The following is a 23,334-nucleotide window of genomic DNA, read 5'->3' on the forward strand; positions in this document are numbered from 1 at the left end:
CTTAGGGATAGACAGTTAAGTCAAGTATTTTTTTTATCTCTCCCTACTGTAGGTATCAAATTCAATTTTTTGTCATTAAAAATAAGATTGTAAAGTTACATTATTGTTTTAATTTTGCAAATAGTGTGGGTAGCATTAAAATTAATTCTTTAAATTTTTGATCCATTTTTAATCCATCTAAAAATGCAGTTTTGTATTTTTTAGTAATACATCCATTTATGGTTTTAAAATTTTGTTTCTAATATTGGGTTAAATATTCTATTGAAACAATTTTCAAACATTTTAAACTTTATACTCTTAAAAATTACTGATAGTTCCATGAAACTTTTGGTTAAATCTACTATGCTAAAAATAAAATGATGATTCAAAATATCTATTAATTAATTTTAAAATGGCAATACTAATTACATTATTTCTCAATGTAAACAACATATTTCATTAGAAATAACTAAATTTTCCAAAAGAAAAATAGTGAAAAGAATAATGTGTTGGTCTTTGCGTGTGTGTTTATGCTTTTAAATTGCAAATTGCTCTTATAATATCAGTGCAGATATCAATACTATATATGTACATTTATATATATATATATATATATCATCATCATCGTCGTTGGTTACAGCACAAGAGCCTGTTTCTTCCTCAAATAGTCTCATTTTACACATTGCAGGAATCAAGCAATATATGCATATATACAACTTCAAATGCTCTGCATTTTCTCTTCTTTCCTTTTTTATATCATACTGTCCTATAATCCAACCTTCTGACTTAAATGAACATTTTCTTCTGCCTTTTCATATTCTCTTTCTTCTTTGTTTCTCTCTTGGAGTACATTTGTCCACTCTTCCAATGAACTTGCTACCAGATTACATGAAAAGTAGAAATCCAAAAGCCAACTTTTATCTATTCTTTTCTAGCACCAGAAAAATTTGTACTTTGTGTATTCAATGGCACTATTTGTCACTACCAGAAACATACATTTAATAGGTTTTGTTTCTAAATTCTCCTTTTTCTTCATACTTGCTAGAAACCAGAGCACCGGAACTGTATCTTATGATCAACTTGTGTGGTAGACTGACCCAATCAAGTATCTCTTTACTACTTCCAATACTGCACCAGAGATTCAGCTGGTGAGTAAGTACTTCTCAACCATTTCTCACAGTGTAATGATAGTTTGTCCTTGTTTCGTTAGTGAAAGATTACTACCTAAGCTCCACTGCAAACAGAAGTTGTCTTCTAATGCTGTCTTAGAGGTCTTAAGTAGAAATCAATTAATCCCTGAACAATCATCTAAGTCTGTTTTATATTCCAGACCCTGAGCTACATGAAAACTAAGTGAATTGGATATAAAGATTGACTTAGCTTGGATAGTAAACAATTTCATAGCTCCTCAGTTATCTCTCTTCTTATTAGAGGGCTATAGAGTGAAGAGAGAAACTCCTTCCAAATCTTTCCTTTATAGACTGTTCAGAAATTTCCTTGTAACTTCTCCATTTTCCAACAACTGTTCTAATTTCAACTAGTCTAAGGGAAATTGCTCTAATTTCAATTCCACAAACATAACACCTTTATGCTAGATTCTCCTGGTGGCCGCTCCAATTGCCTTTCTCCACTTTCCAGTTTCCTTTTGTTTCCTCTCTTCCCCCAGTTTGTAAGCTCCTTGGGGAAAAGTAAGTTTTTTTTGTTTTTTTTGGTTGTTGTTATTTTTTTTTTTTTTGTATCAGAGCCCTTGCCACAGTGCTTAGCACAAAATAGGCAGTTAATAAATGTTTACCAATAAGTAAATACAATGAAATAATCTCTGATTTCTTTCAACTTACCTTTGGGAAAGAAAATATATAATAATAAATACATGAAACTTTGGGGAGAAAAAGCAGTTGCAGGCATCAGGAAAAACTGCATTTGGAAAATAGTATTTGAGAGGAATTACGAAGGACACATGGTATTGTAGAAATATAATATTCATCAAAATCCTCCTCATTCTTTTTTTGACACTCTGAACTCTGTCTTTCGAGAAATCTGCCAGGAAAGCTCCAAGCAATATACAAGGAGCCTTCCTTGGTTTATTTTATTATTTCTTCAAGAACTTGTCCACAGACTGGCCATCACATATATTTTGCTGTAAGTCTAGACCACCTTCCTTTTTAATCATAAAGGTTTTTGACGGTTTTAGGTAAATGCTTGCTAAGTTATCACCAGAGAGTAAACCTTCTTTGCTTTGTCTCCATTCATAGTGGTCAACAGGCACACAACAAATGTAGAACAGAAATGAAGAACTGACTGGATTTTCTGAGGTATGAATTAGCAAGCCACACTTATCAGTACATATTTTTATTTCATGTAGTGCTTGACAAACTGAAATAAAATCTTTTTCAAGTTTTTATTTTTGTGTTTCATCCATGTCATCAACAAATAAAGCATATATCATTTTAGGTCCACTTTAGTCTATTAAAAAGAATGTTAATCTTATTCTGAAAAAAAATAGATTGAAAGCCTAATAATTCAATGTATTGTGACAATACAAGGCATGGAAGTTAATACAATTAACTAAAATCATTACATAGAATGACTTATTCATCTCTGCATCATTAAAAAAAACAAAGAAATCATATCAACAAAGTTGTATAGATGGTGACTTTTTAATTTGTTTATTTTTGGTATTCAAATTGATTTCAAAAATGAGAAGAAGGGAGTACAAATGCTTTAATAAAATATTGAGGGCCTTTTCCCTTCCACAAGTGGAAAAGATATCCATCAATATGTACTATTTCTCTTTGAAGGTAATGGAGGCTGGATATGTACAAATAGAGAATTCGGCTACTTGTGCTTCTCTCTGCGATTTCGCATGGGTATTTGATAGCTGTGCACTGATTATGAACCAAAAAAGTGCATTCTTTACATTAATGTTTTTTAATTGTGTTCTGAGTTCATATAAACATATATATTATTTCCCAATGATATATAATTTACAGTAACTGAAAATATATAGCAGGTCATATGACTGAAATCATCAGTGGCTAAATATCTAGTTCTGTTTAAACAGATTGGTTATATAGTTGGCTTTGGAGGCCCTTTAAGTATAAAGATGTTCATCATTGTTGTTGTCATTGTGAATATGAACTATAAAAAATCATCAACTGGGAAATGACTGAATGAATTATGGCATATAAATATAAAGGAATATCATTCTATAAGCACTGATGAAGCTTAAAGATTGAGAGAAAACTAAGAAGAAGTGTGTAAATTGATGCAGGACAAGGTAAGCAGAATGAGGAAAAGGACTTACACATAACAATAGCATTATAAAGAAAAATACATTTGAAAGATTTAAAATTTTTGACCAACACAATAACGAACCGTGATTTTAAATGACCCATGAAAAAACATTCTGTCCTACTAAAAAAGAGATGGTGGACTCAGACTCCAGGTTGAGATTGCATTGGGAGGAGAGGGAAGGGAAATATGAACAATAAAAGAATTAGTTTTGCTTGGCCATGCATATTTGTTACTTGTGTTTTTTTTTTGTTTGTTTGTTTTGTTTTCTTTTGTTTTCCTACCTACCCCTATTTCCATGGGGAAATTTTAAAAGAAAAAATAGATTTTTGTTAACTGACCAAAATGTACTAAATAGCATTTGTTTTAGACAAGAAGATATGAGAGTTCCAAGTGGGATTGAAAGATCAATATGATGCAGCTTTCTGATAGGGAAACTAAGAAAGCAAGTGTAAACTTAGGCTGTGCTAAGAGAGTCATAGATAGCATCCTAAGAGAGTCTTCCTGCACTCTACTCCATTCAGATAATATTTGCAGTTAGAAGTCCTACATTTTAGGAAGGATATTTATAACCTGGAGAGTGTCCAGAAAAGGATAGTGAGAATGGTGGATGCCTTTAAATTCATTCTGTAAGTCCATGACACTAATGGTTATTTCCCTAAAGTACATCGAGGAGAAATAGGAACTATCATGATTCATACTGACTTAAAATATGCGTCCATGAGCCATTATTAACTCCTTTCTTCAGTGAACCTTTTTATGTAAATTCTTGCATCTCTGAATTCTAATGCAAACACTTAATAACTACCAGAAACTGTAGCAAAGAAATGTGCAATATACATACTATTCAGCACTTTGTTATATGAATATGCACATGTGTACACATATATAAAAGTGTGTATATATATGTGTGTGTGTATGTATATGTATATACACAGACATAGAAATATGCATATATGCATAAGTAGTTAGAGGTAAACATTGCTTAAAAACACACTTCTTAGAATCCTTCAAATTTAACAACGAGAAATTTAGTCCAAATTTGGGGAAATAAAAGAAAAGCTATAATTGGAACTAGATTCTTGCCTAGTAATATCAGAGATTGAGAATATACACTCTGGGCTACATGCTACTGACTTAAACAGGCAAGCTTGATATAAACTGATATAAATAAATCAGACTCCTGACAGCGGGTCTGATAATTTAGAGTTCTTATAACCATAACAAATAAAGCCATTCAAGGACATCAAACGTGAACTTTCCTAAGTATGAAAACTGATTGTGTTTATTTTTATTGTAGTATATTCCAAAGAAGAGTATGAATAGAGATCCTGAAAGTCAGTGAACATTTAACATATGAAGAGCAATATTAAATTTAATAGTCTCCACTTTTTGATATTGAAATGAGATTTCCTTTGGCATTTCAAATAAATGTAATTGCACTAGACTACCAATTCCAATAGATTGAATTCTACGTTAAATCTTAAATTTTTTTTTTCTCAAAGAAGGACCATAAATTCAGTTATAAACTAAAAATCAAGAGTACAAACAGAAATAAAACTTAAATTGATTTTTAATTCCCTATAAACTCATATCTAAAGGCAGCTCTACTCATCTGAGCAAAATGGGACATAGAATTATCAGATGAATTTTAGCTGGGAAGGCAGCCAATCCAGATATTTCACACCATGTACAATTTGGACTGAATTATGTGCTTTGCTTTGACTGGGAAGGAATGACATTTTTTGGCAATGGAAACTGATTAATCTTTGCCTGTTCAGTCCTTACTCTGACTTCCATAAATACCAAGATGGTATTGGGAGAAAGTATGATGATTCATCAAGGGATTTCAGGATTAAAACCAACTCACTTGAGGGAATTAATCAAAACAGGAGCTAACAGTTTTTAAAGTTGGAACAGATTTGAATGGAGATAGCCTAGCATGATTTCATCAGCAAATCTTTTGGCAAGAGGAATATTTGAGTTAGTTTGAGGTTTTTTTTTAATTTATGAGATAATCATACAGTTTGGACCTGTGGAAGAATCCAAAGGGCTTGCCTTAGTTCTTGCATAATATTCCAACATATTGTCTGCCTCCTCCTTTTCTCTAAATAGAGAGATGGGGTTACTTAACTACTAAATAAAAATAAGACATGAATAACAATTTCACCAGCTGTTATATCTCCTTCAAAATATTTTATTCCAGACATATTCTCTTTCTTTCATTTGAAAGATTAAGTTGGCTTAATATTTTGTTGTATATTATTCATCAATGTTTTGTTTGATATGAGTTTTAATTTTCTACTTCAGGTGCACAAATCCCAAAGTGAATGCAAGCTTATTAGTCAGAGAAGTTCTTTCATCTTCTCCATCAAATCCCTTTTTGAAAGGGCAGACCATGAATCAGACAGGCATGCCTGCATCACAAAGATTTTTTAAAAAATGTTCCCTTGTCAAGAGGATAACTGAAAAGCTGGTCATATTCTGTTGTTGCCTTCATAGAAATCTGGCTTACTGAAAAATGTGGACCTTGACATTTTTGGCATGTATCTGATTAATGATGCGGCTTCATCAGGCTATTTGCCATAAGGCTGCTGCCAGTTTCACAATGTGAGTACAAAGATTGATAGCACTGTCATACCTCATGGCTTTATCAGAATACAAACACATAATGCAATTCTTTTTGCAGAGAACTTTCAGATGACTACAAGGACTGCATTAACTTTTAATTAAAGAATTCCTGTCAAACTCCTATACAAACACAGAAACACACACCAACACACATACAGATAGTTGATAATTGTTATGCTTGAGTTACTTTATGTATTAGGAGAAATTTCCAAAATAAATGCAATGAAAATGTGTTAAAATGCTTTGCTATTAGGTATGGGTTTCTGGAGGGGAGAAAGAGAATGATATAGTTGAAAATCTAGGCTATATAAAAACAAGTGTTCAATAAAATCTATTTTTAAATGAAATCAATGCAATGCAAGTTGCTTTTCAAAACCTTAGAAAAATCAGGAAGGCTTTATTAAAAATTTTAAAATTGAGCTGCATGCCAAATATATGAAATTAATATTTTCTATAAGCTTGATGGATATAAAATAAATCAGACTTTTTAATGGTTGAAGTTATATGATCTAGTTATACCTAATAATTTCTAAGAGGCAAAAAAAAGGGGAGTAAAATGTCTTGTACACCGTCTCCTAGAAGCTTTGTGTCAGGTCGGTTTTATACCTTGATTCTCTCACTTATAGATATTTACTTGACAATAAGCTACTATAAGACTAATTTTTAATCTTTTTCATCAATCAACAAGTATTTATTAGATGCCTACCAGTGTCAAACACTGCCCTTTGTTCTTTATGTAAATTCTCCATATTGCCTCTTATCCTTCAATATTGTCTTCCTTTTTTTTTTTAAATTAATACAAGCCAGTCAATATAATTGTGTGTGTGTCTGTGTATGCATTTCCTTTCAGGATTAAAATTGTGTTGTTAGACACTTCAAGGGTCATTTGAAGTATCTTCCTATGCTAAAAATTATACAGACATGACTGAGGAATTGATATAATTAGAAGAAAATTCTGGTGCCACATGTGAATGAAAAAGAATTAGTTCTTTAACCTAATAAAGCTTTAAATATGACATTTAAAATTTGTAAGGCCAACATAAAAAGGTATCTGAATAGATTTGAAAAGAATGGAAAGACAAAAGGCAATGAAAAATGAGGTCTATGTTTTAATTAGGCTACTTCAAGTGTTTAAAACACTGAAATGTAAAAGGTGATAAGTCTGTAAATATTTTTGTGATACCCTGATTTTTCAATGAATCCATGGTTGTCCTGACAAAACCATTTTTTCTAATTTAATTCGATTCATGGGATCATAGATCTGGACCTCAAAGGACTTTGATATTACAGTTAAGGAAACTGAAGCACAAGTAACTTGACCATAGTCTGATAGTCATGTATAGAGGTAGAATTTGAAGCCAGATCCTTTCATTCCAGAATCATCACACTTTCCATTTTTCACTACCTGAAGTTAAAATTGTGGTTATAGAAAGTTAAAGCTGAACCCTTTTGCTGTTGTTCAGTGTAGTGCCAATATAATATTCACAGCACTATGGTGGTCATGAATATCCCAGCAGAATTCTGCCTAAATAAAAGAGACTCTCCACATGAAAGACAGAACCAAAACATTTATTCAGACACCAGAAAGCCAAATCCATCTCAGCAACAAAATTCTACATGCAATAACAATGCAGAGGACAACACAATCCCCAAACCTTCACCCTTCTAGTCTTCCCACAAACTAGCTCTATTACACAAATTACAAGCAGGATCCCTTAAACAAAATTACGCATGAGCTCTTTCACTCACACTGACCAGCATCCTTCTTGCCTGCATCCTTCTTAGCTGTGACTAGACTCTGACCAATTTTTTCTCAGCTGTGCTCTAACTCTACCTCTTCCTGTTCCACTCTGCCTGTTCTACCCTTTCAGTAAACTCCTCCCAGTATGGGCTCCGTGTGATTCAGACTCATGTGACTCACTTCCATGTGACTCAGGCAGGTCACATGGGCCTATTAATGAATGGAAAAGTTATTCTCATTTAAATTCCCATCACATTCAGTCATGTCTGACTCTTTGAGACCCTATTTTGAGTTTTCTTGACAAAAATACTAGAGTGATTTGCCATATGATTTTCTAACTTATTTTACAGATGAAGAAACTGAGGTAAACAGAGTTAAGTGACTTGTCCAGGGTTACACAGCTAGTAAGTGTTTGAAGTCACTTTACCCAAAAACCTTAGAGATCAACTAAATTCAGGACCCGCCTTTTACAAATAAAGGTGATGAGGACAAGAGACATTAAATAAATCATCCAAGATTTCATACATCCAAAATGAGAAAGGTGATTTCAAACATGGGTCCTCTAAATTCAATCCAAAGCTATAAATATTTATTAACCACCTACAATACGCTAGACACTATACTAAGCACTGAAGATATAATTATTAAAAGAAAGAGGCCTTGCCCTTAGTGTGTTTAAAATCTAAAGTTTGGGACAATGCACAAAAAGAATTAGGTAAAAGGGTGGGGAAGAGGACACCGAGGATACCTTGCACAAGAGTTAAAACCAGGAAAAGCAACAGATGCAAAGTTCAGTCCTCTGAATCCAGCTTCTGTTCTCTTTAAAAGAAAAAAAAAAAAACATTGGGAGGAGTTTGGTACTCTGCCCTCCAAAGAGAAGGGAGGAAGGCATAAATAATTAAGGTATAAATAATTAAGACTTGAGTTAGCAGCAGATTGATAAGTTTAGCTGTGAAGCTTATTCTGGGAGGGACAATTTATTCCATAGAGTTGAAATCACTCAGGGCAGCAGATGCAAAATGGAGTGCAAAATCTGTAACTCTTGCTATGTGCCATAAGAACTTTCAACTCATTTCAACAATCAGTTGGATTAGGCACCCATTTTGTATAAGAAACTAAATTAGGAATCAGAGATACTAAGACAAAATGAATTAGTCCCTGCTCTCAAAGGGCACATCTTCTACTAGGGAGAAAGACACAGCATTTAAAGAGTGAGATGCCAGCCTCCCTAAACCTCCCATAGATTACATGTTCTGACCATTTATTTCCATAAATCTTTCAGAGAATTCCTATTATTATGGACAGATTTTTTTTCCGAATTATTTCTTTACATATTCATGGTTATTGGTGCAGAACCTGGGTTGTGCATCTATTATTGCTAACCCTTACCACACAGTACCATGGTATCATCATTGATTTAGAATTGTAATAGATCTTAGGGGTAGTCAGGTACAGTAAGCCTCATTTTACATCTGAGGAAACTGAGACAATGAGAATTAGTATCCTTGTATAATTATTTTCATGTGCCTGAGGTGGGGTTAGAACTCATGCCTTCCTGACTCCAAGTACATCATTCTATCCATTGCTCCACCTATTAAAAATATCTCTGATTCCATGTCTTTTACTAAATGACGGAAAGAGACACAGAGAGAGATAGAGAGAATGAGAGGTCAGTAGCTGTAAAAGTACTGACAACTGCTACAAATGGGGCTATTATGTCACGTCTGAGATTTGACCAACAATGCACAACATCTTTTGTGGAATGATGAACTTTTAGATCAGGAAGAAAAATGCACTTGAGTTTAGATCAAAATGATAATTTCCAATTGGAGCAGAGCTCAGAGTACTGTACAATAGTCTTTTTCTGATCTGTACTTGACAGCAATTTAAGAGATGATTAAATAGCACCTCACATAGTGAGGCTGAGACTGAGAAAATCAGGATAAGGAATCAGTAATTTAGTGGGCAGACAGCACAAATACCCATCACTGCTCTCACTTTAAAGTGACAAAGCTACTGGGAAAGTCTCTGAATGTATTTCAGTTTAGGGCTCACATTTCTTGGTTGTTTTTCCATAACTGCTGTCTAAACATGAAATATGAAGGTATAGATATGTCACAGTTATCCTTTTCCTCTACAACAGTAGGGTTGTACATAAAAGAGTCTTCCTAGACAACCCAGGGACAGCCAGCCTATTTATTCAAGTTTCAGACTTTAGACATGGCAGTTTTATGGCTAAAAACTCTTCCCTTGTGTAATAATTATAAAAGTTTGAGAGACATAGTTTCTGGGTAATTTAATCATTTTATTGATAAAGCCAGCAGTTTATTAACAAAAGGATGGTCATTTGGTCATCTCTGTTAGACCAAAGACAATCATGGTGGTAGGGCTCACAGTTTATATGCTCTTCAAAGCAATAAGGTGTTGCTGGTGGCATCATGTCACTCTTGGAAAGAGAAAAGATCTCTACTCAGATCACCCTGGCAACATTAAGCTATCTAGATAAAATCATTTCTCACACTTGAATGATTTCTACTTATTTAATTCTGTTTGTACTCTGATCAATGGGCTACTTTCAAGAAACTTAACTTTCAAATTTAAAGTCAGTGAGATAAAAATTACATTTTCAAACAATGTTGTACCTGGTCTCTTGAGTCATTTTACCTGAACCTGTATATTGCCTATGTACTATATTTGAGAAACCTTCCTATCTTTTTAAAAAATATTTTGCTTTTCAGAGTGGTATAGTAAAAGCAGGGACTTCCCTGAGTTTTCCCACAAAGCCCTCCAAATACCTGTAAAAATAACTCTAAACAAATTCTAGAGCTAAAGAACCCACAAAATGACAGAGTGAAACAAATCCCCAGGCCAAAGCAACCTGGAAAGTTGACAGGAAGGGTTCTTTGCATTGAACAGGGAGCAAAAACAGTCTGGCATGTGCCTCAATGGCACAGACATACTGGAGCAGGCCTCTGGGGACTGAATCATTGGCACTTGTGGAGCTTTCCAGACTTCTCAATCCACAAAAAACCAGAAAGGTCAGTGGGAAAACTCTGTGGGACCTGGATGAAAAAGGAGCAGTTGGTCTGGTTGGGTCCTGCCCCATGCCCAGGGCAGTGGTGGTGGAGGCAGTGGCAGCAGCAGTGGCATCAAAAGCAGCAGAGGCAGAGGCTACTTCCAGAGTTCTGGGCCACTGAAGGTCGAGGATAGAGTGACTGATACAAAATCCCTGAAGCCTAGGCCAGTACATCAGTGCCAGTCCCCAGACCAACTAGAAGCATGGTCCTACCTTGACAAAAAGTTAGTAAGTCAAGTCTTTGACTGGGAAAATGAGCAAACATCTTAAAACAAATTGAACCATAAAATCTTACTGCAGTGACAAGGACAGTCAGGCATACACCCAGAGAAGGACAGCAGAGTCAAAATTCATACATCAAAAGCCTCCAAGAAGAATATGAATTGATTTCAGGCCATGGAGGAGGTCAAAAAGGATTTTCAAAGTCGTGTAAGAGAAATAGAGTAAAGATTGGGAAGAAAAATAAGAATGATGCAAGAAAATTATGAAAAACAAGGCAACAGTTGTCTAAGGGAGACCCAAAAAATACTGAAGAAAATAACACCTTAAAAAAAAGACTAACTCAAGTGTCAAAAGAAATCCAAAAAAATCAATGAATAGAGGAATATCTTAAAAAGCAGAATTGACCAAATGAAAAGGAGGTCCAAAAGCTCACTGAAGAAAATAATTATTTCAAAATTAGAATGGAGAAAATGGAAGCTAATGACATAATGAGAAATCAAGAAATTATCAAACACAATAAAAAGAATGAAAAAATGAAGACAATACGAAATATCTTTTTGAAAAAACCACTGACCTTTTAATCAGATTGAGGAGTGACAATTTAAAAATTATATGACTACCTGAAAACCATGATAAAAAAAGTCTATATATCATTTTTCAAGAAATTATGAAAGAAAACTGCCTTGATATTCTAGAACCAGAGGGTAAAATAGAAATTGAAACAATTCCCCAATCACGTCTAGAAAGAGATCCTAAAAAGAAATACCCTAGGAATAATGCTGCCGATTTCCAGAGTTCTCAGGTCAAGGAGAAAATATTGCAAGCAGCCAGAAGGGCACAATTTGAGTATTGTGGAAATACAATCAGAATAAAACAAAATCTTCTACATTAAAGGATAGAAGGACTTGGACTATAATATTTCAGAGATCAGAGGAGCTAGGATTAAAACCTAGAATCACTTACCCAGCAAAACTTAGCATAATCCTTCAGGGAAAAAAATAGATATTCATTGAAATAGAGGACTTTCAAGAATTCTTGATGAAAAGACAAGAGCTAAGTAGAAAATTTGACTTTCAAACACAAGAATCAAAAGAAGTATGAAAAGGTAAATAGGAAAGAGAAGTTATAGGGTCATTAAAATTTATCTGTTTGCATTCCTACATGGAAAGATGATATTTATAATTCATGAGACCTTTCTCAGTGTTAGGGAAGTTGGAAGAGATAGATAGACAGACAGACAGACGGACGGACAGACAGACAGACAGACAGACAGACAGACAAATAGATAGATAAATAGATAGATAGATAGATAGATAGATAGATAGATAGATAGACAGACAGACAGACAGACAGACAGACAGACAGACAGACAGACAGACAGATAGATAGATAGATAGATAGATAGATAGATAGATAGATAGATAGATAGATAGATAGATAGATAGATAGAAGGCATAGGGTGAGTTGAATATGAAGGGATGATAACTAAAAATGAAGGGGTGAGAGAAGAATTTTTTGGGAGGAGAAAGGGAGAGATAGAATGGAGTAAATTATCTCACATAAAAGAGGCAAGAAAAGGCTTTTACAATGGAGGAGAAGAGGCAGGAGATGAGAGTGAATGAGTGAACCTTACTCTCATTGTATTTGGCTTATGCAGAGAATAACATACATAGTCAATTGGGTAACTTACCCTACAGAAAAATAATGGGGGAAGAGGATACAGGGAGAAATGAGGAATGAGAGAAGGGAGGGCAGATGGAGGGAGTAGTCAGAAGCAAACCCTTTAGAAAAAGGACAGGGTCAAGGAGAAAATAGAATAATTGGGGGACAGAATAGGATTGAGGGAAATATAGATAGTCTTTCACAATATGACTATTATGGACGTAATTTGAATAACTACACATGCATTATCTATATTGAGTTGCTTGCCTGCTCAATGGAGGTGGGTGGGGAGGGAAGAAGGGAGAGAATTTAGAACTCAAAATTTTAAAAACAAATGTTAAAAAATTGTTTTTACCCATAACTGAGAAGTAACATGTACGGGCAATGGGGTATATAGCATTTTATCTTGATTTTCAAAAAAATAAAAGGGAAAGGGAAAAGAGAGGAGGTGATAAAAAGGAGGGCAGACTGTGGGAAGTGGTAATCAGATGTATGCTATTTCAGAGTACAGGGGAGAGGAAAGATGGGTAAACAATTTGGAACTAAAAATCTTGTGGTGATTAATGTTGAAAACCGAAAATAAATAAATTTAAATCTTTAAAAAAGTATTTTATTTTTCCCAAATACGTGTAAAAACCATTTTAACTGTAATTAATTTTTAATTTTGACTTCCAAATTCTTTCCCACCATCCCTTCCCCTCTCCCTTCATTGAGACCCCCTATCTTATAAATCACATAGAAACGTGATTCATCCAGTGACACTTTGTAAATTTTTGCCATGATTAGATGAGACAATACATAGAAATTTTAACTGAGTCATTTTCATATGTTTTTTTAATTTTTAATTTATATGTGTATGTTGTGGGAATGAGGGTCTAGATCTGTAATATCTTGCACAGAAGGAACTCTTCTTTCTCTCTCCCAGCTAGACTACAAGTTACTTGGAAGCACAGACTGTTTTTGCTTTTTTCATTATATCTCTAACACCCAGTACAATATCTGGTACGTAGTAAGCATTTAACAAATGATAGCTCACTGATTCAATGCATATCAATAACCCAGATTCTTAGAAAGCCATTTGGGCCCTGGATGTTCAATGGATGATCCATGATCACTCAGTAGCTATGCAATTCAGGCAGAAACTCTATCTCATGTCTTCCTGATGCTAAGGGCAAAATCTTATTCGTTGTAATCCTGATAAATCTCTTGAATAGTAGATTCATTATATTCAGGAGAAAGAACTATTTCCACCAACTGAAGTATCCAGTATCTGTGACTCAGCATATCTAAATTCTGGGAATTTTCCTGAGTCATATACAGGTTAAGTGACTTACTGAGCATTAAGTAGCTAGTGAATGTCAAAACTAGTAAGCATTAGAAGTGGGATTTTAATCTGTTTATAGTCATCATTATTAGCCAGGTAATTGACAGAGTGAAAAAATACAAGAATAGGAGTCACAAAGACTTAAGATTAAGTGCTATCTCAGAACTTACTACTTGTATAACCGTGGTTAAGTCACTTAACCCCTATGTACTTCAGTGTCTTCATCTATAAAAGGCGATGTGGCAGCCTTTAAGGTCCCTTTCAGCTCTCAATCTATGATCCTATATTGTTAGAGTTATTGTTGCTGTTCAGTAGTTTTTTACTCATGTCTGACTTTTCATGACCCCATATGGAGTTTTCATGGTAAAAATAGTGGAGTGGTTTGTCCTTTCCTTCTTCAGTTCATTTTACCGATGAGAAAACTGAGGCAAACAGGGTTAAGTGACTTGCTCAGAGCTCCTATGTGTCTGAGGCTGGATTTGAACGCATAAAGATGAGTCTTCCTGATGCCAAGCCTGGCACTCTATCCTCTGTGCCACCGAGCTTCCCAATGTTCCTATGACTGACTAGAAAACTACCACTTTAATCTCTTTATATGAGATGGTGGTAATAAATATGATGATAGGTTATCATACAGACATGGGTCACAGAATTTTCAACTACAATAATTCTAAAAAATCTAAGAAAGGAAGAAGTGGTAAAAGGACTAACATCTGCATTGGTAGAAGGATCACACACACTGATAAATTATTAATCCTTGAAACTTTAAATGATTATTAAACCCCTTCAGAACACACACATTAGTGGATATGTAGCACTTAAATGTTTGTTGATCAGTTATCCAGAGTCCTTAGCACTACTAGAATCTATTATACCTTAAATAACATTAATTGGACACATCAATTTTCTTTCTTTTTATATTTAAGGAGTCTATAGATAATATATTTTAATGACCAAATATAGAGCATGTTTTTTTAATCATACTTCAATTTTTTCACTCCACTTCAACATCTGTGTACCCACCCATTCCAACTTTTTTTAATATATTTATTCCCCTTCCTTTCCCTTCAATTCTATTCCTTTCCATATTCTTTCCTCCCCTCTTATTTCTTCTCTATTCCTTCCATCTCCCTTCTTCTTTGCCTTCACTTTTTATCCTCAACCTGTGCATTCTAACCTCTCTATTTTTAAGTTCTTTCCCTCTTTTTCTTTTCCTTATTCCATTTAAAATTCAATGTGGATAGAGGTAGTAAGACTAATCTTCCCACTTTCAAATGAGAGCATAAAGAGAAAGGTTCTCAAATTACATGCACTACATACGTTTGAAGACATAAAGCACTAGCCACTCTGAAGAAATGCACGTATATTTTGTGGTCATTCATAAGAAGAGAATATTTGAGCTTTTCTCTAGTCTAGACCACCATCCCACTCTGTCAGTCTACCTCAAAGAGGAAAAACATCAGTTTTAAAAAAAATGGTTTGCCTAGTTTTTGTTTCTTTCATTTCAAATCAATTGTTTTCTTTAAAACTATGGACTGTTGGTGTCAGTGAATAAAAACATCTAGTCAATAAAAATTAAGACATACACGCAGAAATTTTTATCATTTGATAAGTAAAACTACTTGTTTCCCATCAGTCAGATATCATTTATTAGGCACCTACTGTGTGCTTGGCATTGTGCACAGCACAGTATGCTTTTTTTTAATTCTTTCCAACTTCTAACCTGTTTAAAAATTCACCTCTCTAATTTTACATTATCAAGGGTATACATTAATGTGAAAAAGAAAATTTGCAATTCCTTCCAAGTAAGTAACAGCTTTATTAAGTGAGCACACAGAGATGTTCAATGTCATACCCTCAGGCAATACTGGAAAAGAACAGAAATGTTTTTTGTGAAAGAAAACTCTTACACTGCTGAAGGTTTCTTTTTCACAGAATCCCACAGTGAAAAGGGAAGAACAAATCCCCAAGAACTCAAAAATGTTAAATTCCTTTAACAATTCATGTGTTACCTTGGAGAGAAGCAGGATGGTATAGGTATGAAGGTTGTGGAGGAAATGGAAGGACAGACTAAGGGTTTTATTTCATATTATTGGGCCTCAATATTCTCATTTGTAAAATGTGTGGGTGGTATTTAATAATCTCTAAGATTCAAGAACTAAAAAAAAAAAACATTTTTTTTTATATCTCTGGGGTAAAAACAAGGTCGTTGACATAGTTTTCAGATATCAGATTTCTCCAGACAGTAGAATAGCAAGTAAATCTAGTTGTTTGAATTTGTAACAACCTGAGTCATTTGAGAGGTTTTTTTCCCCTTCTGTTGCCATGGAATTCTGTGAACAGTGTCATGTAACAGTGCTTCTCTATAAAATACTGCATGTGTATATATTATTATTCTGAACATGTTTTTGAGTTTAGTACCATGTGAAATGTTATAGAACATGGATAAAACATGATTCCAACCTTTAGCACTTATTAATTAGACTTATGATCAACCTTCCATATTCCCCAATAAGTCTCTTCAAAACATCACTTATTCTTTCACTCCTTGAAGACTATACAACCTGATCACTAAAAGCTATTATGAGAATGTGGATCCTGAAAAATTGATTTTGGTTTCTGCCATTGTCCTTAGGTGCATAACTCCATATTCTGTGAAACTTATAAATCATACACAGTGGCAATGTCAGCCCTGGATCAACCATCCACAACCACATCCTCTAGAATGTACCATTAGTGACAGTCAAATGCTAAATTGTCAAGAACAGATGATAGGTCTTATCAATTAAATGTACAAAAATATGATTCAACTTTCTTTTTGGTGTCATTTTTTAGTGGAAAGTTAGTTTGATGATGATAACATATGTATGTATATGTAGATATATATCTACATATATATATCTACATATACATATATAGAGAGATGTATATATCTTTAATTTTGCTAAACACTCTATGTACTTTATGTCATTTGAACTTCACATTATCCAGATAAGAAAACTGAGACGCAGAGAGATTAAGGGACCCATCCATGTATACACAGCTACTAAAGGTTAGAGGCAAAATTCAAACCATATCCACCTGTCAAAAGTTCCAGGGTAATTTCCATTCTGTCATACTACTTGACACATTTGGGTTTCATTTAATTAAATTTATGCACCAGCAAATCTTTGCCTTGCACAGCATTAATACTAAGATTTTGTTCTGATGGTTTCTATTTGCATGTTATAAGACAGCTAGCTGCTAAATTCTTCTCCAATATGTATGATGCACATATGTGAAGGGAGAATGCTGAATCAAAGGTGGGGATTGCACTGAGAGGGGATAAAATAATAGTACTTCCTTTTTTAAAAAGAGATTATTAGTAGGCCAATAAAAGGAAGCAAGAATGAATGGGCAAACAGCACCAGAGTCTGTAATGTCTGAGCATTGAGTGGATAAGCTTTCTAAAGATATAAATAACTTTTCTGGGGGGTGGGGAGAGAGTGAAAGATGTATACAAAAACAAAAAAACCCTAAACAAAAAACTAAACTAAACTAAAAGGGCTAGAAGGGAGACCCAGATTAACTGAATTGAGAGAGAAAAATCACAAGGCTGTCACTTTCAGCCAAGGGAGCAAAATGATATTTTAGTGTGAGATGGGTGGAGGGGAGAAATGTATTATAGCAATAACAGAGAGTCAGTATGTGTCAGTACTATTCCTTCATATAACATGGAATAGACATTATCACCCCAAATTAAATCATATATCACTTAGAAGAGGACTATTTGGAGATCTCAATTGCCTTTAAGCAATGAATTTCCAGCCTTTAAAGGGAGCATTTGCTGAAAGAGAGCTATCACAAAACAGAACAAGAGCCCAACATGATTCAGACATTCACTAATATGTCAGTATCCTGCCCCTACAAGGGAATACTTTTCATGTTGTAGGAAGTTGTTATGGGAATGAACAGAAGTAAGGTTGAAGATCAAACGTGGTTTACAAGGGGAAAATGAGAAGTGAGAATTATTACACTAACCCAACTTGTAAAAAATAATTGTATCAAAGAAATAAATTCCAAAAAGGATCTCTGTTAAACACAACAATGCTTTTGGTATGCATCCATCTTCTCTTTTAAATACTCAATTTGATGAGACACAAGCTTTCATGGTTCCCTACCATGGAAAATTACTTCTTTCTAAAATTACTTGTTTCATCGTCATTAAATTAAATATTATTTTGGGCCAGCTGTGTGGCAAAAAATGGGTAGAGTCCTGGACCTGGGGACAGGAAAGGCTGAGTTGAAATTCGTCCTCAGAAAGTTACTAGGGATGTGAGCCTGGGCAATTCTTTCATCTCCTGTTTTCCTCAGTTTTCTCATCTGCAAAATAGGGATACTAATCGCACATACCTCCCAGAGTTGCTGTGAGAATCAAATGAAATAATATTGTAATTATAAAGTACTTAATGTAATATCTATGATAGTAATTAGCATATAAATATTAGCTCTTAGTTATTATGTGAAGTGCTGTTACAAGGCAGGCTTTTCTAAGAAAGGAAATAGGTTACATGTGTTGGTTTGATTGTTTTTAAATTGTTATCATGAAGTAACACCTTCAGAATAATATTTATATGGTGGGTGTCCATCAAATATTGAATTAGAGTGATAGATGTCTTCTTGTGTACATGTGTGTGTATGTATGCATGAAAATTAGAAATAACCATGCAATAAGCATAATAACAAAAGGTTAAAGTCAATGTTACATTTAAGATGGTTTGTACATGGTTGTCATCATGAAATAATTTATCACCTGGTGGCCAGAATGCTTTTATGTACCTCACTGTCTTGGACCTCATATAGCATATACAATCTCTTTTTGGAACTGTCATCAAAGTATTTACAAAATGTTAAAACTTGTTGAAACTTATGTTCTGCTAATATAGCCTTCAGGAAACTAGGATCATTTTCAGGTAAGGATGTGACTGTTTTCATGAAGAGTACTTTGCGAAGATGACACTTTGTTTAAGACCTAGAAATTAATATAAGAATGAATAATAATGATTATTAGAGGGCTATATGCTAAAGGAAAAAAAATCTAACAAATAATAAATAAATAATAGTTGAGAAAGGGAAAATTTAGCTTTTACCAATATTGGTGAGAAACACACACATATATATATATGTATATATATATGTGTATATATATATATATATACATATTATATATATATACACACACACATATATATGTCTGTGTGTAGGTACATTTATAGTTTGCATATTATGCTGACAAAATATTATCATTTAGAATTGGAAAGTGCCTACTAAGTGCGGAAAAGGACTATGCTAAAGTATGTGAATAAGAGTGAGACTTGTTTTATATTACCTATCAGTTTGTACTCCAGTTGGGGAGAAATTCTTTAGGATGAACTTGCAGATATACCCAGAGGTTATTAAAAGTAAGAAGGAAGGGAGGGAAGAAGGAATAAAAGAAGGAAGGAAGGAAGGGAGGAAGGGAGGGAGGGAGGGAGGGGAAGGGAAGGAGGGAGGAAGGAAAGAAAAAATGTATTAAGTATCTACTATATGTCAGACACTTTGCTAAGGGCTTTTCAAATAGTCATTTAATCTTCACAACAATCCTGGGAGAGAGGTGTTAGCATTATTCTCCATTTTACATTTGAAGAAACTGAGGCAGATAGCGATAAAATGACTTATCTAGGGTCAATCACCTGTTGATATACTCACCCAGCCACTATGATTCACAAGCCCAAGAATAAACTTAATTACCTGGCATATAGAAAAGAATGACAGTCTAGCAGTCTTGTGGAGGAGATATTACCCCAATAGGTTCTGGCAACAAAATTCATTTACAAGTCTCTGCCTTTAAGAAGATGGAAGAATTATTAACCATTCTTGTCCAAATAAATTGGGATCTTGTTATGTAGATGCAATGATAATTTAGATGGAAAGATCTTTGCATTCATTAATAGGCCCATGTGACCTGCTTAAGTGACCTGGAAGCCTGAGTCACATGAGTCTGAATTACATCAAACCTGTGATGGGAGGAGTTTGCTGAAGGTGTGGAGCAGGAAGTATGAAACAAGAAGAGGTGGAGCTAAAGCAGAGTTGAAAGAAAGTTAGTCATGAGAACAGTCACAGTTAGGGAGGAAATTAGCTGCAAGCGGGCAGCTGACTAGTGTGATTTTGTTTAAGGGAGCTGGTTTGTGGGAAGTCTAGCAGGTGGAAGGCTTGGGGCTGATGTTGTCCTCTGCATTGTTATTATGTATAGATTTTTGTTGCTATGATTGATTTGGCTTTCTGGTGTCGGGATTTGACTTTCTGGTGTCTGAATAAGTGTTTTGATTCTGTCTTCCATGTGGAGGGCCTGTATTTCGCAATTCAGAATTACACAGGGATATTCATGGCTGTTGTTGGTGCTGTGAATATTGCATTGGCACTAGAGTAGACTGAATTGCTCTGGTGAATCAGAGGATTTAGTTTCATGCTCTCTACAATATGAAACTCTAATACACCACAGAGGTCAATTTGGGGGAGGGGAGGTTTCTTTTACTATGGACATAGTGACCACCAATAGGCCCAAAGATACTTAAATGGGGTGCCCTCTTTGGTTTATATTCTCTCATGACAGATATAGAAGATTGGCTGAGTCTTTTCATTTATTGTAGTTGAACACATAATCATTGCAGATTTTGTGCCAATTTTTGCTGATGAAACCATTATGTGAAGGTTTTTAAAAAAAATTACACCAGTATTACTTGTGTTTTAGTTTCTGTGACTCTCACACCAACTTTTCACCCTCTGAAAACTGTTTTTCCACAATTGTTTCCACTCTGTTCAGTGAACACAATCACTTTCAGCTTGAAGACCACAAAATAGGTTTTATGTAATGTGCTTTCCACATTAATGTGTAGCAGGGAAACAAATTGTACAGTTTAAGTAGAGTTAGAAGATGCAAGATGACTTACTCATGGTAGCTTTGCCTGCCTGCCTACTTCCCTTGTGCCTGTGGCTATTTTATCTATTAGATAGAGTGACAATGCTGTTAATAATGCAGCACTCCAAACAAACCATTAAAGTCAGGTTTCAGAAATATACTGACAATGATTATGTGTTAAGAATTCTAGGTTTGCAGCTTGCAGTGTATGAGAGAGAGATACATATCCATAAGATACTGGTAAATACATTGCTTTTCTGTTTACAATTTAAGAGGCCTGATGAAGAGAATCATACCATGTGACAATTATGTGATGAAAAATTACAAACCAATTTTTACACTGAAAAAAACTGCAATGGCAATGTGGTAGTGACAAATATGTGATAAAATATGATAAATAGATTTTATGAGGAAACTTTAAATATTTATTATCTCTATAAATACTCATGCTGTGTTTCAGATTACCTCTAATGGCTAGATCTTGCTTTGTGGCATTTAGTAACACACCAGTTATTTCCTTTTCCGCTATAGCACTTTTATTTCTATTGTCCCTCATGCTGCTGCCTGCCCATAACCTCTCAAGGGTGTTCCTTTCACATCTCTTTTATTCTACAGATTCAGCATTAATCTTTTTGCTGATATTGCTACTATTTTGCCACTGATAGCTTCCTCTTGGTGCCCCCTCCCTACTCCCTTCAGTCAGGTTTCTCAAACATCTTTTATCAGTGTTACCTGACAAGAAATGAAAATGAGTTTCTAGATCCAAGTGGGAATGTAGTAAGTTTTTTAAATAAAATTTTTCATGATAAAAATAGGATAGGGAACAACTCATTGTAATACCTTATATTAGAGATCCTCTTTATAAATGTCAACGTGTCACTTATATAATATATTATTCATTTTCCTATTTATAAGAGAAGTCATTATTAATGTGGTTTTTACATAAGAAGAAATTGAGCTACTAATATCTTTTGATCATTAACATTGCTATTAATAGTTAGTATTTATGCAGCTACATAGTCCTAAGTTATGATCCAAATGAGAAAACAAAAACAATTTATGGGATCATCACTGAGAACTGTAATGAACTTTAAAGCCCATCTAGTCCTGCCTTCTCATTTGAAAATGAGGAAACTGTGGCCCACAGCATTTGAATCATTTGTCTAATAACTAATAAATGGCAAAGGTGGGATGCAGTCCAGGTTATCTGATTTCAAATCCAGTGCTTTTTCTTGTAGTTAAAGCTTGGTACTGATGGCATGGTATAGCACAATGTTGTTTAGCAAAAAGAAGGCCATGATAGGGACAGGAGTGGGTCAGTAGGCCTCAAATCACAAAGCAGGTCCTACAATAATTCTGCATCATCTGCTGTGGTTTCAAAGTGTTTCTCCTCTTTGGTGCCCAAGGAAATGATGATGATAGCATTAGAGTCTTTTCTCCCTGATAGAACCGGTTCTCATCTCACACTCTTGTCTCCAAAACCAGCATAGGAACTTTGGTCACCATAAGCTAAGATTGGATAGTACTATGAATCCTAAGGACTACCTTGTTCCCCACATAGGACACTTAGAATCCCATTAAGATCATGATGGACCACTGCTTCTATTCCAGGCACCTTAACAAAGTGAAGAATGTCAAGTAATGTATCAAGATATATATATATATATATATATATATTTCCATTAGGGGAGTCTTTCCAGAGCATCTTGAATACAATTATATGCCTCTTATGTCATTACTACTCTGTGTGCATATAAAATGAGTAGAGGATCCCCTGAGGTCCTGCCAGAAGGTTAGGGAATGAAGGATGAGGTACCATCACCTAGACTCAGAGTTTCCAGTATTTTGAAACTATTATAGTGGTTTGAAATTCATTAGTGAGAATTCTTTTAAAAGAGATATACTAACATTCTGACCCCTTTTATTAGAGAGCCACTGTGACTCAGCTGTTCAGATATCAGACCTGGAGTCAGAAAGATCTATATTCAAATCTTACCTCAATAAGTTACTATGTTACCCTAGAAAGTCACTTAATCTCTATGAGCCTCAGTTTACTAATTTGTAAAATGGGAATCATAAAATGAACAATTTCCAGATAAGGCCTTTGTGAGAATCTAATTACATCATACATAGAAAGTACTTTGTAAAAACCTAAAACAGTACACAGATTTCAGTTGCTATTTCCTTCTGACATGTGGAGTCAGTAGTGGGAGTATTAGCATCAAGAATGCAAAGTCTTATTCTCAAAACAGTATGGGAAAGGAGGACCTAGGTTCAGCTACATTGTAGACAAGTCTTTCAAGTAGAGTAGGAGAACTAATAAAATAGCTTGCCACTGACTAATAAATAGTGAGGAGGGGTATTATCTGCTGATGTCTCTTAAGTCTAAAGCTACTCTCAACACCAATAGGGACCCAGAATAATGACTGGTAGTCTGATTTCCTTCTTTGATCTGAACATCAAAGGTCAAA

The 23,334-nt window shown here is 34.5% G+C and overlaps 1 long non-coding RNA gene across 2 annotated transcripts in view; it reads left to right on the plus strand.

Moving 5' to 3' along the window:
- Positions 1-23,334, plus strand: part of LOC140500997 (uncharacterized) — a 47,999-nt gene that overhangs the window by 17,843 nt on the left and 6,822 nt on the right. For both annotated transcript variants that reach the window (XR_011966008.1, XR_011966009.1), the window contains 3 exons: positions 1,025-1,127; positions 2,232-2,291; positions 5,773-5,880. This is a non-coding gene — a long non-coding RNA (uncharacterized lncRNA). The remainder of the gene's footprint in view (positions 1-1,024; positions 1,128-2,231; positions 2,292-5,772; positions 5,881-23,334) is intronic.

Source organism: Notamacropus eugenii, chromosome 4 (genome assembly GCF_028372415.1).
Source record: "Notamacropus eugenii isolate mMacEug1 chromosome 4, mMacEug1.pri_v2, whole genome shotgun sequence".
Taxonomy (NCBI): domain Eukaryota; kingdom Metazoa; phylum Chordata; class Mammalia; order Diprotodontia; family Macropodidae; genus Notamacropus; species Notamacropus eugenii.